This window comes from Rhynchophorus ferrugineus, unplaced genomic scaffold (genome assembly GCF_030347505.1).
Source record: "Rhynchophorus ferrugineus isolate W39M unplaced genomic scaffold, kcgeb_rfMv2 rfM1, whole genome shotgun sequence".
Taxonomy (NCBI): domain Eukaryota; kingdom Metazoa; phylum Arthropoda; class Insecta; order Coleoptera; family Curculionidae; genus Rhynchophorus; species Rhynchophorus ferrugineus.
The window spans coordinates 21,990,712-22,003,807 of record NW_027472580.1 but is presented as its reverse complement, the minus strand read 5'-3'; positions in this window follow the sequence as shown (position 1 = coordinate 22,003,807).

Below are 13,096 nucleotides of genomic sequence, written 5' to 3'. Positions count from 1 at the left end.
TGTTTTTGCATTTCTGAAATTATACGTATATAATTTAATCGGTTTAGCGCAAAAATTGCCTCTCTTTTTGGAGAAAACGGGGTTATCTGGTGGCGTGAAATTTGACACGGTTAAAACTTATATCAATTTTAGCTCTAACATTTTGGTATAACGTGCACTACAAATAAATATATTCCAATAAAACGAAACTGAAACTTCCAAATCAAGTAACCTGGAATAGCCGTCAGATCGGTGACATAAAATATCTAAATAAATCAAGCCGTGCGAGCTGACAGTTCAGCTTACCGACAATACCGTACTATAATGAAATCTCGTTGGGGTTAAAGACTTTTTTATGTTAATAAAATAGAGTATATTGTTCGTTAACATTAAGTGAATGTTTGTTACATTTTAAACGATATTAAAATGGAAAGTGAGTGATTAAAACATTATTAAACGAAGTTATATAATTTTAAGCAGGGTTTTGTGTTACTTTCGGTTATTCCCATAATGTTGGAACTATTAAAGTGTTATGGCAAGTTTGTATAAAAAGCGATTAAGAATAGTATGGTCACGTAAAGTTATATTTTACACTTTTTGCAGAGAAAACAAATTAATCTACCCGTTTTATCGGAAGGTATACAGCTGTGAGAGAAAAACCGGACATATGTGAAAATATCATCCCAACGTAGATTGATAAAATTCGAGAATGACAAGAATGGTCTGTTTTCTTTACTTACAAAATATTTAAATTTTTGAAATAACAATGTTGATTTAATTTGATGTCTGCGAAGAAAAAGAAAAAATCAAATTTATTCTTGCTTAAGGACTGTTCTTAATTGATATGGTTCTGGAGATATCATTGTAATAAAGGAAATTTTAAAGGTTGTTGCGATTTTTCTGTAAATTTTAGTGGTATTCACTTCTGATTAACTTCAGGTTTCATTAATAAATGCATTTATTAATAAAGCACCAATCGAATATTGCAGGTGATAAATACTTTAATTTGTGCATCAAGAGTTAAAATGAATGTTGTATAGAATATTAACAGTTATAAAATAGTTTCAAAGAATTTTAATTGGGACACATGGGACATGATACAAAACAGAATGGCAATAAGATATATTATCAATTATTTTGTTTATTTTCTTAAATACATTCTTTAAATAAACATTTATAAGTTATAAAAAATAAATTACCTAATTGTGTTCGTTCGTTCTTTTAATATATCTGCTAAAGTCAAATATAAATTTCAAAATTGTTTTATTCATATATTACTTGTTTTAATACACAAACATATATTAGTTTATTTACTACTCCATATATATATATATATATATATATATATATATATATATATATATATATATATATATATATATATATATATATGTAATCTTATTTATGATACTTTGTTATAATTTTCAGTGGCGTAGTAATTTAAATTTATTAATAATTTGTTGATTATTGAAACTTATTGGAAATTAGATTTAATTAAATGCCACTTAAAAGAATTATTTTAAAGAATAGTTTTATTCATATATTCTCTGTTTTAATATACAAACATATATTAGTTTATTTATTATTCCATATTTATATATGTGATCTTATTTATGATACTTTGTTATAATTTTCAGTGGCGTAGTAATTTAAATTTATTAATAATTTGTTGATTATTGAAACTTATTGGAAATTAGATTTAATTAAATGCCACTTAAAAGAATTATTTTAAAGAATAGTTTTATTCATATATTCTCTGTTTTAATATACAAACATATATTAGTTTATTTATTATTCCATATTTATATATGTAATCTTATTTATGATACTTTGTTATAATTTTCAGTGGCGTAGTAATTTAAATTTATTAATAATTTGTTGATTATTGAAACTTATTGGAAATTAGATTTAATTAAATGCCGCTTAAAAGAATTAGTGAGTGTTAGATCTTGAGATAGTTATTTTAAGATGTTTTAATATTTCTGATTTTATATTAACAACTTACTGTGAAAACAAGCTTAATTAACATAACATTTTTAAATTATTATTTTTGCTTATGAGAGAAAGATGATTAACTTAATAAATTGTGGTCAAATTCCGATCACAGGGCGATGAGTTATAATAAGTTCTATTTCATTATTCTTTTAATTTACAGCGGAATTACTGTCAACTGCTGGAATAAAATATTTTCGAAAGAAAAGTCTCGCATGACGGGTAATTCTAAACAATTAAAACTATTTCGGCTCTAGTTCCATAGGGTAGTGTTTTAGGACCACTCCTATATCTGAACAAAACAAACAGTTCTTGGAACATTTGCCGACGACACAGTTATTATAGTAAAAGATGTATCTTTGTCTAAGGGCTGTAGTAGAAAAAGTACAAGTAACGGTCAACAAGACCTACAAATAGATCAAAGCTTGGAAAATACAGCTTAATATTTCCGAGTCTGTCCAAGTTAATCTTGCATTTCGGCGAAATGACAAAAACCGAATTATATCACTTAACGGATGTCCGAAAAGCGAAATCAAATGAATACACGAAGTGATCCAAGATTGAAGCGAACCAAACCAAGCGAACTTGTTTAGTGTATAAGTGTATTCTTAACTTTAGTTTAAGTATAGTCAATACAAAACAGTAGTGACAGGTGTATCAATATGTGTCTGACAAAAGTTGTAAATTCGTTTTACAGTCAGACAATATTATCCTTCTCATTTTATTCTATTTAAAAAGTTATATAATTCTGTTAGAGAAGTTCGATTATGTAACCGAAAGTTGTTCGTTTGTCAAACGCCTGCAAATTTTTTCAAATTATTATCATTACGGGTTATAAACCCACACGTTCGTATCGTTGTTTTAACGCTTTGTTTTAATACATTGCAAATCCTCGGGGTTTTTAATGAAAATATTTTTTGGCGCGTTGCAGCTGCACTGAATATTAGCAGAATATAGACACGTTCACTAAAATATCTCAAAAAAAAAACAATATAACCTTAAATTCACCAAAAGGAAACAGTGATTATGCGAAATAAGTGACGAATCAAGATCAGCTTGTTGTTAGCTGTCTCAGAGATCAAATATACGAAATGTAAAAAACAGTAAATAGTTTTTTCCATCGAAACATAATTTAATACAATTATTTCAGAGAAAATTGTTAGTCTCGAAAGTATCCATAAAAAACCAAAACATATACAGCTATTTGGGGGATGTAGAACATCCCTTCATACACTGTCGGGTAATATAGGATTTAAGTAGTGTAAAGATAACCCACGAAGGGGTTTAATGGAACTTTCAGAGATTGATTTTAAAAGAATACAAAACATATAAACAAAAACATATAACAAAATCAAGGAAGAATTATTATATCAATTTATATATTTAAATGAGACATAGCATTGGGTCGCTCATGGCAAGATAACAGTAAATATAGTGTAAAGACAACAAAAGTTGATGGGAAAAGGAAAACGTTGGAATAACTATCGATTAGGTTGTTGGTTGATTAGGTTGGAAACAGGAATACTTTTATTCCTGGTGCAGAGTTAGTGTTTTTATCCAAGGGTGACTACCATGGAGAAATAACTTGTTTTTGCAGTAGTTCGAAAATTTGCTTTTAAAGATCTTGGAGGAACCATCAGTTATTGTTATGTACAATGCACCATATCTATCATATATATAGTATACTGGTGTGGAAAATCCCAACAAGTGTATAAACAAAGGCTACAATTATATATTAATGCAAGTACAACAGAACAGTGGTAATAAATTAAGTTGTAAATTAAGATTGTACTAAACATATCTGATGTAAGATGTAATTATTTTTTTAATAATATGTGATGTGATATAACTTTTAACAGAAAGTAGTCACTAAAATATTTTTTTACAGACTATAAAATAAAAAGATTAGATTTCAGCACATTCACGCGTCGAACAATCAAAGTCAACGCCTTACAGTTGATAACGATGAGTATCCTTACGCATTTTTCGCCGAATCGGACGAGGCAAAAGGCGAAGAAGATCCAGTCTTATCGAGTTGTATTTTTAATAAAAGTTTCTGATGAGTTCGGGCTGTTGAGTGGAGAGAGGTCCCTTTGTCAGGTCGCCGCTAACCGAATCTACATAAATAACTCGTTGAGGACTGTCCGCTGGCAACGGCGGAATAATTGTCGGGCCTTATTTATGCGGAAAATTGCAAAGTTCGAGGCTGCGAGCGGGGGAAAAAGACAATTTTTCGTCGGACTCCCCCGTCCAACTTCGCGCCGCAAACTAGGCAAAGTTTTATTATTGTTTGCGATACAAACAAGGGCAATGTTTCGGCGATGATGTAGACGCGACGCGAACCTGTGTCGGGCAAATTGCATTTTAAAACGATTTCTATTTGAGCATGAAGTTTAAGTTCGAGGCCTTTCCGGCCACCTGTTTCAGCCCGCTAGGCAATAATGGGAAAACCTTGATACACATCCGGGACTAAATTGGCCTGTCCTGATGTTATATTTTATTTTTTGTATTAGCTATAGTCCGTTCAATGAAACAGTGAACGTCATTTGAATTGATGACGTTAAAACGTCGCAATGTTGCCGCATTCACTCTGAGTTTTAGTTACTTTTGTCTTTGACATTATAATACATCTAATACAAGTCATTTTAATACCACTGCATTTCTCTTTAGTTTGTTAAGTTACTACCTATATACATCTTTCTTGATAAAACTAGATTTAATCACTGCATTATCCCTATTACATTTGACATTTCTTCAAAAACAATTATTATTCTCTGCTCACACATTTTAAATAAATCTTAAGAAAATCTATCTTGTTTTTATTATAAATTTTTAAGAATTGTATTATTTTAAAAGCAATGTCGAAGTTTCATTAGACATCTTCGTGGCTTATATTTACATCATTTATTTCCTATATTACCCAATAGTGTATGAAGGGATGTTCTACATCCCTCAAGGAGCTGTATATCTCTAAGCTTTCTATGGATTTCCGGACTAACAGTTTCCTCTAAAACAATTGTACTAAGTTATGTATATATTGAAAAACCTAGTCACTATTTTCATATATTTTATCTTTGATAGAGATAACTGGCGAGAGAGGGCCTCCTCACCACGTTCCTGTTCGAACAAAAGTGACTAGAGATTCAATATGTTCTATCTAGCCTCGGAATTTTTAATCACAGTAATAATAAGCAGCGATTTGAAATTTATCAAAATGAGCAAAGCGTTAAAAAAATGTTTGCCGGTTTATGACCTTTATTTGTTATAATAAATATTTTGAAGAATTTTGCAGACGTTTAACAACCGATCGACTTTAGCGGGCTGATTTGGTTACACGTTCGAACATATGAGACTGCATTGTGTCTCTTTTTCACGAGAATAAAATGAGAAGGAAAATATTATCTGACACTAAAACGAAATTACAAATTACGGGAAGCAATATATTAATCCTCTTCAAGTAGTTTGGACCCTTTCACAATATTCGATTCATTATTTTGTATAAATTGAGGTTTATTAATTTCTGCAGTTTTTCTTTAAACATAATTTTTCTTTAAAGTCTTTGATGTTTGTAAGTATGAAAATGAAATTTTCCCCATATTATTTTTTCTGTGTACTATCTTTCTGTTTCTTGATGGGAAAAAATTCAGTTCAAACAACGGTGTCATAAGGATTCTGTTCCATCAGAAACAACGATAGAAAGTTGGTTTGCTGATTTCAAACGTGGTCGTAGAGGCACCGATGATGTAGAATGCAGTGGTCGTCCAAATGAGGTAGTAACTCCAGAAACCATAAAAAAAATCTACAAAATCGATCTGAATGATCGAAAAGTGAAGTTGCGTAAGTTAGCTAACATCGTAAAAATATCATAAGAACGTGTCGGTTTTATATTGCATGAGCATTTGACTATGAGAAAGCTCTGTTCAAAGTGGATGCCACCGCGTTTACTCTCTGTTAATCAAAAACAAAAACGTAAAATTTTTGTATCGATATGTGACAATGATGAAATATGGATCTATCACTTCACTCCGGAATCAAAACGATCGCCATCTGAGTGGACAGCAACTGGTGACAGGCCTATTTTGAGGTGAAAGATAAATCGCTTTACAAAAGTGATTTTGAAATGTTAGAATGGCGCTGGAATTATTGTGTGGCTCTTGATGGAGACTACGTTGATGAATAAAGCCAATTTTAAACAAGAAAAATGCATTTTTTTGTTACGACCGAGACTTTTCAGCACCTGCTTTATAGGCAGGATTGCTTCTAGAACATCCCAAACCAACTAGTTCATGTAACCAAGAGCGTTCACCAAATTGCTTGATACTATTAAATAGTTTGGAATTTTACTTTGAAATTTTCAGAGTATATTATTGAATGGTTGTATTATCGATTTATGAAAGAAAACATTTTTTTTGAAGTCTCTACACCTAACAGGTCAATTAAAAAGACCCCGGCCTGACAAATAGATGGCGCTACTAGAATTAAATCCATATGTTTTTTAGTTAGCCCTAACCCTCAAAAGATGTGTGTATAAATTTGACAGCTGTTAACATTTTACAATTTTTGTTATTGTGAAAAAATTGATAAAAAGGAATCTTGCGTGTTGATAAAATATTGTTTTTTGAGGGGAAAAAATACCGTTGAAGCATCGATGAGCATCGAAGACGGTGAACGCAGTGGACGCCCAAAAGAGGTTCTTACCGACGAAAACATTTAAAAAATCCACAAAAGGATTTTGAATGACCGTAAATTGAAATTGAACGAAATAGTAGACACTCTAAAGATATCAACAGAACCTGTACATCATATCATTCACGAATATTTGGGTATGAGAAAGCTTTGTGCAAAGTGGGTGCCGCGCGAATTCACTTTTGACCAATAACAACGACGAGTTGATAATTTGGAGCAGTGTATGAGGATGATCAAGCGTAATAAACTCATCAAAAATCATTTCACTCCGAAGTCCAATCGACAGTCATCCGAGTGGACTGCACACGATTAACCAGCCCAAAGCGTGGGAAAGCGCAATAGTCACCTTGCAGGGTTATGGCGTCTGCATTTTGGGATGCGCATGGAATAATTTTGATTGACTACCTTAAAAAATGAAGGACCATCAACAGCGACTATTACATAGCGTTATTGGACCGTTTGAAGGACGAAATCGCCGAAAACCGCTGCATTTGAAGAAAAAGAAAGTGTTGCTTCACCAGGACAATGCACCGTGTCACAAGCCCGTGAAAACGATGGCAAAAATCCATGAATTGAGCTTAGAGTTGCTTCTACATCCACCGTATTCTCTAGATCTGGTCCCAGCGCCTCAATGATAGCGAATGATGTTTTCAGATCTCAATGATATGATGTATACCAACGACAGTTTTCACGCGAATTTTTTGTTTTTGAACATTTTTTAAACAGAGTTTCCAACAAACAATGTGTGTTTTAAATGTTAAAGTTTATAATAATAATTGTAAAACCCTATATGTTACTTTGTATTAAAGAAACTTGCGGAAATTAAATGGAAATAAAAGTTTATTTTTATAGTTTAAAATAGTAATATATATAGTAAAAATTATTTATTTTTTATATAATTTTTTAATACACTTATTCCGATTAAGATGAAAGCGAAAAGCCCGTAAGATACCAAATAATTACGTAATTTCTTTAAAATATTGCAATTGCGAGGTTCAAAAATAAAACGCATAAAGTCATCATTCAAACTCTCCTTACGACCATATACATCCACCTTCTCCCAGTCGCCGAAACACAACTAATACATCACCCTGATCCGTTTTAAGTTCGATTAGCGACAAGAGCTTAGAGCAAAACACTTTCCAACTATCCGTTAAGAACTTCCCTAAGCCTTTTCCACGGTTCACTTCTTTTTTCGAGCTCGCTCGCCGTCCATTTCTGGCGTTCGAAATAAGTTCGGGCGGCCCGATAACTGTGGAGCCCCCCCCGTTCCTCCTGCCACGCGACGTCGTCCTAGCGCTCAACGGCACCATCAACCGTTCTGGCGTAGGAACGACGGCTCTTAAATGCTGACGACTTTTACGAAAACTTTTTCTTTTCGTTGTCGAATTGAAATTGTTGGTCCGCCGTGTCCAGAAGCGGAGGCAAAGTCTGTCGCAGTCGAAAGGGGGTCACGATTCGATTGAGTAAACGTCGTAAACCGATAGAGAACAGAGAAGATGCTTAGTCTCCGATACCCTTATATTTTGTGTGCGGTAAAGTTGACAAAAGGACTTTGAATAGAAAATTTAGAAAAAAAAATTATATTCCATTAATTACATGACTCGTTTTCTCGTTCTTGTTCCTAAAGTGTATTTTTATGATTCGTTTACTTATGAACAAAACCGAAAAGAAAATTCCTTTTTTTGGTATAAAGTTTGCTTTTGTAATAGTTATAGTAATAATACCCATATTTGCATTTTTTACATCGTTAAAAAATCGTGCGATCGGAGTGGGGTTTAAACGTTCACACAGCGCTGATAGATAGCACTAGAGCGATAAATAACGATCAGGTGTTTTGTACAAATCTAGAATACCTTAAAATGCCGTCGCGAAAGTGTAAATATGATGCTGATGCATTTTGTTATATATGTGGGCAATTTATTAATGTTCGAGGCGTAAAATACGAATTAAATACATCTCACGTTCTCTGTGAAGCCTACGAAGCATATTTTAACTGTCCTGTTAGGAATCAAGACAACACATGGGCTCCACATGTTACTTGTAATAATTGTAAAAGATGTTTGGAAGGTAATCAGCAAATTTTATTTAAATGGTGAATTAAATATGATAGACATATTAAATTATATTTCTATAATTTAGGTTGGTATCGAGGTGAGAAAAGGTCAATAAAATTTGCCTTTTGGCGAGAACCAAAAGATTACGTTAACGACTGGTAGTTTTGCATTGTGAATCTGTAAAAGAGGTAGAGGTAAAAATGCAAAACCTATCGAATATCCTGATGTGGAATCCTCTTCCGCTCCAGTCGCACATGATCTGACACGACCAGTACCTGAGCTACCGAGAAAAATTATCGCGGAAAAGTAGCTCATCTCTTAGTTTTCATAGAAGTAATTCCGATAAGGAGTTTTCACCTACACTAGAACAACCAAAAGACTATCTTATTACTGCAGAAGATTTTAACGATTTAATTTGATAAGTAAAGCAGAGCTTTTAGGCTCTCGCTTAAAACAGTGGAAGTTTCTTGATGATATTCTGTATGATATATGAAAAGAAGATGGACTTTGTTTTTGCCATGATATAAAAGGTATGCTCGAAGAAATTAGCATACCTTGTGTTCCTAGCGAATGGCATTTACTCATTGACAGCTCTACACAAAGCTTGAAAGCTGTTTTATTACACAACGGAAATGAATTCCCATCTTCTCCAATCGCTCACTCAGTACATCTTAAAGAAAATTATGAAAGTGTTAAAATTTTGCTTGAATTTGTAAAGTATCGCGAGTATGACTAGATATTTTAAAATGGTGGAATTTTTATGGTACTATATACTTATTTATGGTACAAAGCGTATATACAATGTATTCGTGTTATTTGTGTTTAGGGGATAGCAGAGCGGATGCTAAGCATTATACCCTATGGGTATGGCCTGTAAGAACAGAACTTTGTGTCGGGAAAGAAAACATAAAATTTGAGCCAATTGTTGAATTAGAGAAAGTGTTAATGTTAATAAACAATTTGTTAAAAAACTGGATCAAACTTCAGAAGCGTTTGAATACTTGAGGAATTTTTTTTCGAAATTATTAGAAGCAAAAGTTAACGCTGGGGTTTTTGTTGGTCCGCAAATCAGACAGATATTCTCCGATGAAAAATTTCTAACGCTGCTGAATCGTACTCAAAAAAACGAGTTAAAACAGTTTGAAAGCAGTCGTTTCTGAATTTTCAGGAAACATCAAAGTGGAAAACTACAAAAAGCTAGTTGAAAATATTGAATTTCTTGTAACAGAGTTTCCAGCAAATAATGTGTGGTTTTTTTTAAATATATATTTTAAAGTCTCATTTTACCAACTATGGGTTTATCTGGACTGGGCCTAAAGTTTAACGTGGGCTCCGAACCACGGTCCTCAGTATTAAGCCTACCGACTGGTGAATGACCAACTTTAGAAATCATCCCAGAAGACATCCGATCTTACCCAGCCTGGTTACTGGCGTGACTGGGGATCATTTTCCTTGTCGGATTTTACACTCTCGTCTAGAACATTCACAAATATTAGACAATCACAAACATACATTTACGACCATGCCCCAGCAGGATTCGAACCCGCGGCTATCGCAACAGTAGGAGGACCGTCCCATCGCCTTTACCACTGCGCCACCAAGCCGGTTTAAAGTGTGGTTTAAATGTGAAACCACTATGTAAAATACTATGTGCTTCTTTGCGTTAAAAAAATCGCGGAAATCAAATGGAAATAGAAAGGCGTATTTATAGTTGTAAAAATTATATATTTTTTATTAACCGACTTCGGAAAAGGAGGAGGTTCTATGTTCGACCGTATTTTTTTTTCTCCTCGATATTTTCTCGGGCGATTTCTCCTTCAATTGTCGGCCGATTTTCAAAATTATTTTTTTACTCGAAAGAGAATTGAAACCAAACCAGGCACCATGGTCGAAATTCGACCACAATTTCTTATGTTAATAATTAAGTATGCAGAAAAAATGTCGTTATATCGATATCTGATCTGTTTGGTGAATTTAGGTACTTAATACTACTACTTATTACTACTTTTTAAGATATTTAGAAAAAATATATATCTTTTTAAGCTAATTTTTAACTAATTTTATTTCTTATTAAAAAATATCGATATATTTTTTGTAAAATATCGATTCTTTTTTAGACTACAACAAATATATCGAAATTTTTTTCTCCCATATATCAATATATCGATATTTTTTTAAAATTAGAAACATCGATATTTTTTTCGATGGCCAGCACCCCTGTTAATTATGTTTCTCCAATAACATAATAGAGTAAAGAGAAAAATTTAAAAATGATATGTTATAGTACTAAAACTTGTTTTTATAATATTTTAAACATAAGATCAGAAATATATTTGATATGTAGTTTTAATTAAAGTAATATATATATATATATATATATATATATATATATATATATATATATAATAACATTAAAATATCATATTAAACTATCTCAAGAACTAATACTCAACCTTTTTTAAACTGTATTTAATTAAATCTAATTTCCATTGATTGTCAATAATGAACTGATAAGTAAATTTGTACAAAGAAACGAAAAAGATTATTTTCAAAACTGTAACAAGAGCATCAAATATACGTACATATGATCGTTCTTTACTTTTATGTTATATACAAAAATATGGAATAATAAGTAAAACAGCAGCATTCACTAAAGCTGGAAGTATATGAATAAAACAATTTTGAAATTAATATTTTACTTTAGCATGTATATTCAAATAATAAGGAACATAATTAGGTAATTTATTTTATACAACTTAGAAATGTATATTGAAAGAAAAACATATATTTACAATCATTATTTCTTCTATTTGTACTATTTGCTCCATCTATGTAGATGTTGTAATAAGTTAATTAGTTAGTCATTTTAACTGCTGCATATTTTCATTTCATCATTTATATATTCACATAATTTTTATCTTTTATCCATATTTCTCACTTAAAATATATTCTGAGAAACAATAAATACATCAGGCAGATTAAGCGAATCATTTCTTTACCTAAATTTTTAAATATAATAGCATCGTTCGTAAGTATCCGATATTTATACCACTCTTTGATCAAAACTGTAGCTGTAGTATTTTTTCCTGCCAAGAGATGTATTTATTTCAAGCTATTATTTTATGTATTTTAGGTAAATCTGTAATCTTGTCCTTTACTTTGTCTTTGTCCCACAAGGAAACTAACTATGAAGCCATTTTGAAATTATTAATATTCTTTGCAACATTCATTTTAACTGTTGATGCCTAAATTAATGCATTTATTATCTGCAATATTAGGATAGAGCTTTGTTATGAAATGCATTTGCAACGAAACCTGTAATTAATTAGAAGTTGGTACGACTAAAATGTACAAAAAAAATCTCAATAATCTTGTAAACAAAGAATACAGACGATTCTGGTTTTTCTCGAATTTTGTTAATTTATGTTAGGATGAAATTTTCGCAAGTAGGGTCTTTCTTCATCTTCCGATAATGCGGTTATATTAAATTGTTCTAAATTCTAAATTGTTTTTTATCCAAACTTGCCATAACTTTGTAATAGTTCCTAAAATATTGGAACAACCGAAAGTAACACAAAATCTTAAACGACACTGCTTAAAATTAAGTAACATCGTTTAACACACTTAATTTTCGATTCAATATTATTTGAAATATAAAATTTAGAAATTTACATTTTCCGGTACAGCGCTGCCATATTTTGTTTTTAAAAATTATGCACATCATGCAATGTTAAACTGATTAATATATAGATTACTCGTGTGTTTTGTTTTAAATAATATTCCAGGATTAAATTATTTCTAAGTAAAAAATTCGAATATCTGAGAGATAACAGCTAATAAAAATATGATGGTGAGATAAAATAACTGAGTGAATTTTTATTGTGAGATTTTAAATCAAATAAGTAAAAAGTAACACGTCAATTGAAAATTCCCCGGCCTGACACTGAGATGGCGCTACTAGAATTAAATCCATATGTTTTTTAGTTAACATTAGTTAGTTAATATTTAAGATTTAACAGTTAACAGTTAACGCACATAACATGAAAAAATACAGTTGAAGCAAAAACTTGGCTTGATGCCAAATTTCCGAACACTGCCCCAGGAAAATCAACCTTCAAGGATTGGTAAGTTTGGATGTGGTGAAATGAGCACCGAAAACAGTGAACGCAGTGGAAGCCCCAAAGAGGTTCTTACCGACGAAAACATTAAAAAAATCCACAAAATGATTTTGAATGACCGTAAATAGAATTTGAATGAAATAGCAGACACTGTAAACATATCAACTGACCGTCTACATCATATCATTCATGAATATTTGGGTATGAGAAAGCTTTGTGCAAAGTGGGTACTGCGCGAACTTACTTTTGGCCAAAACCAACGAC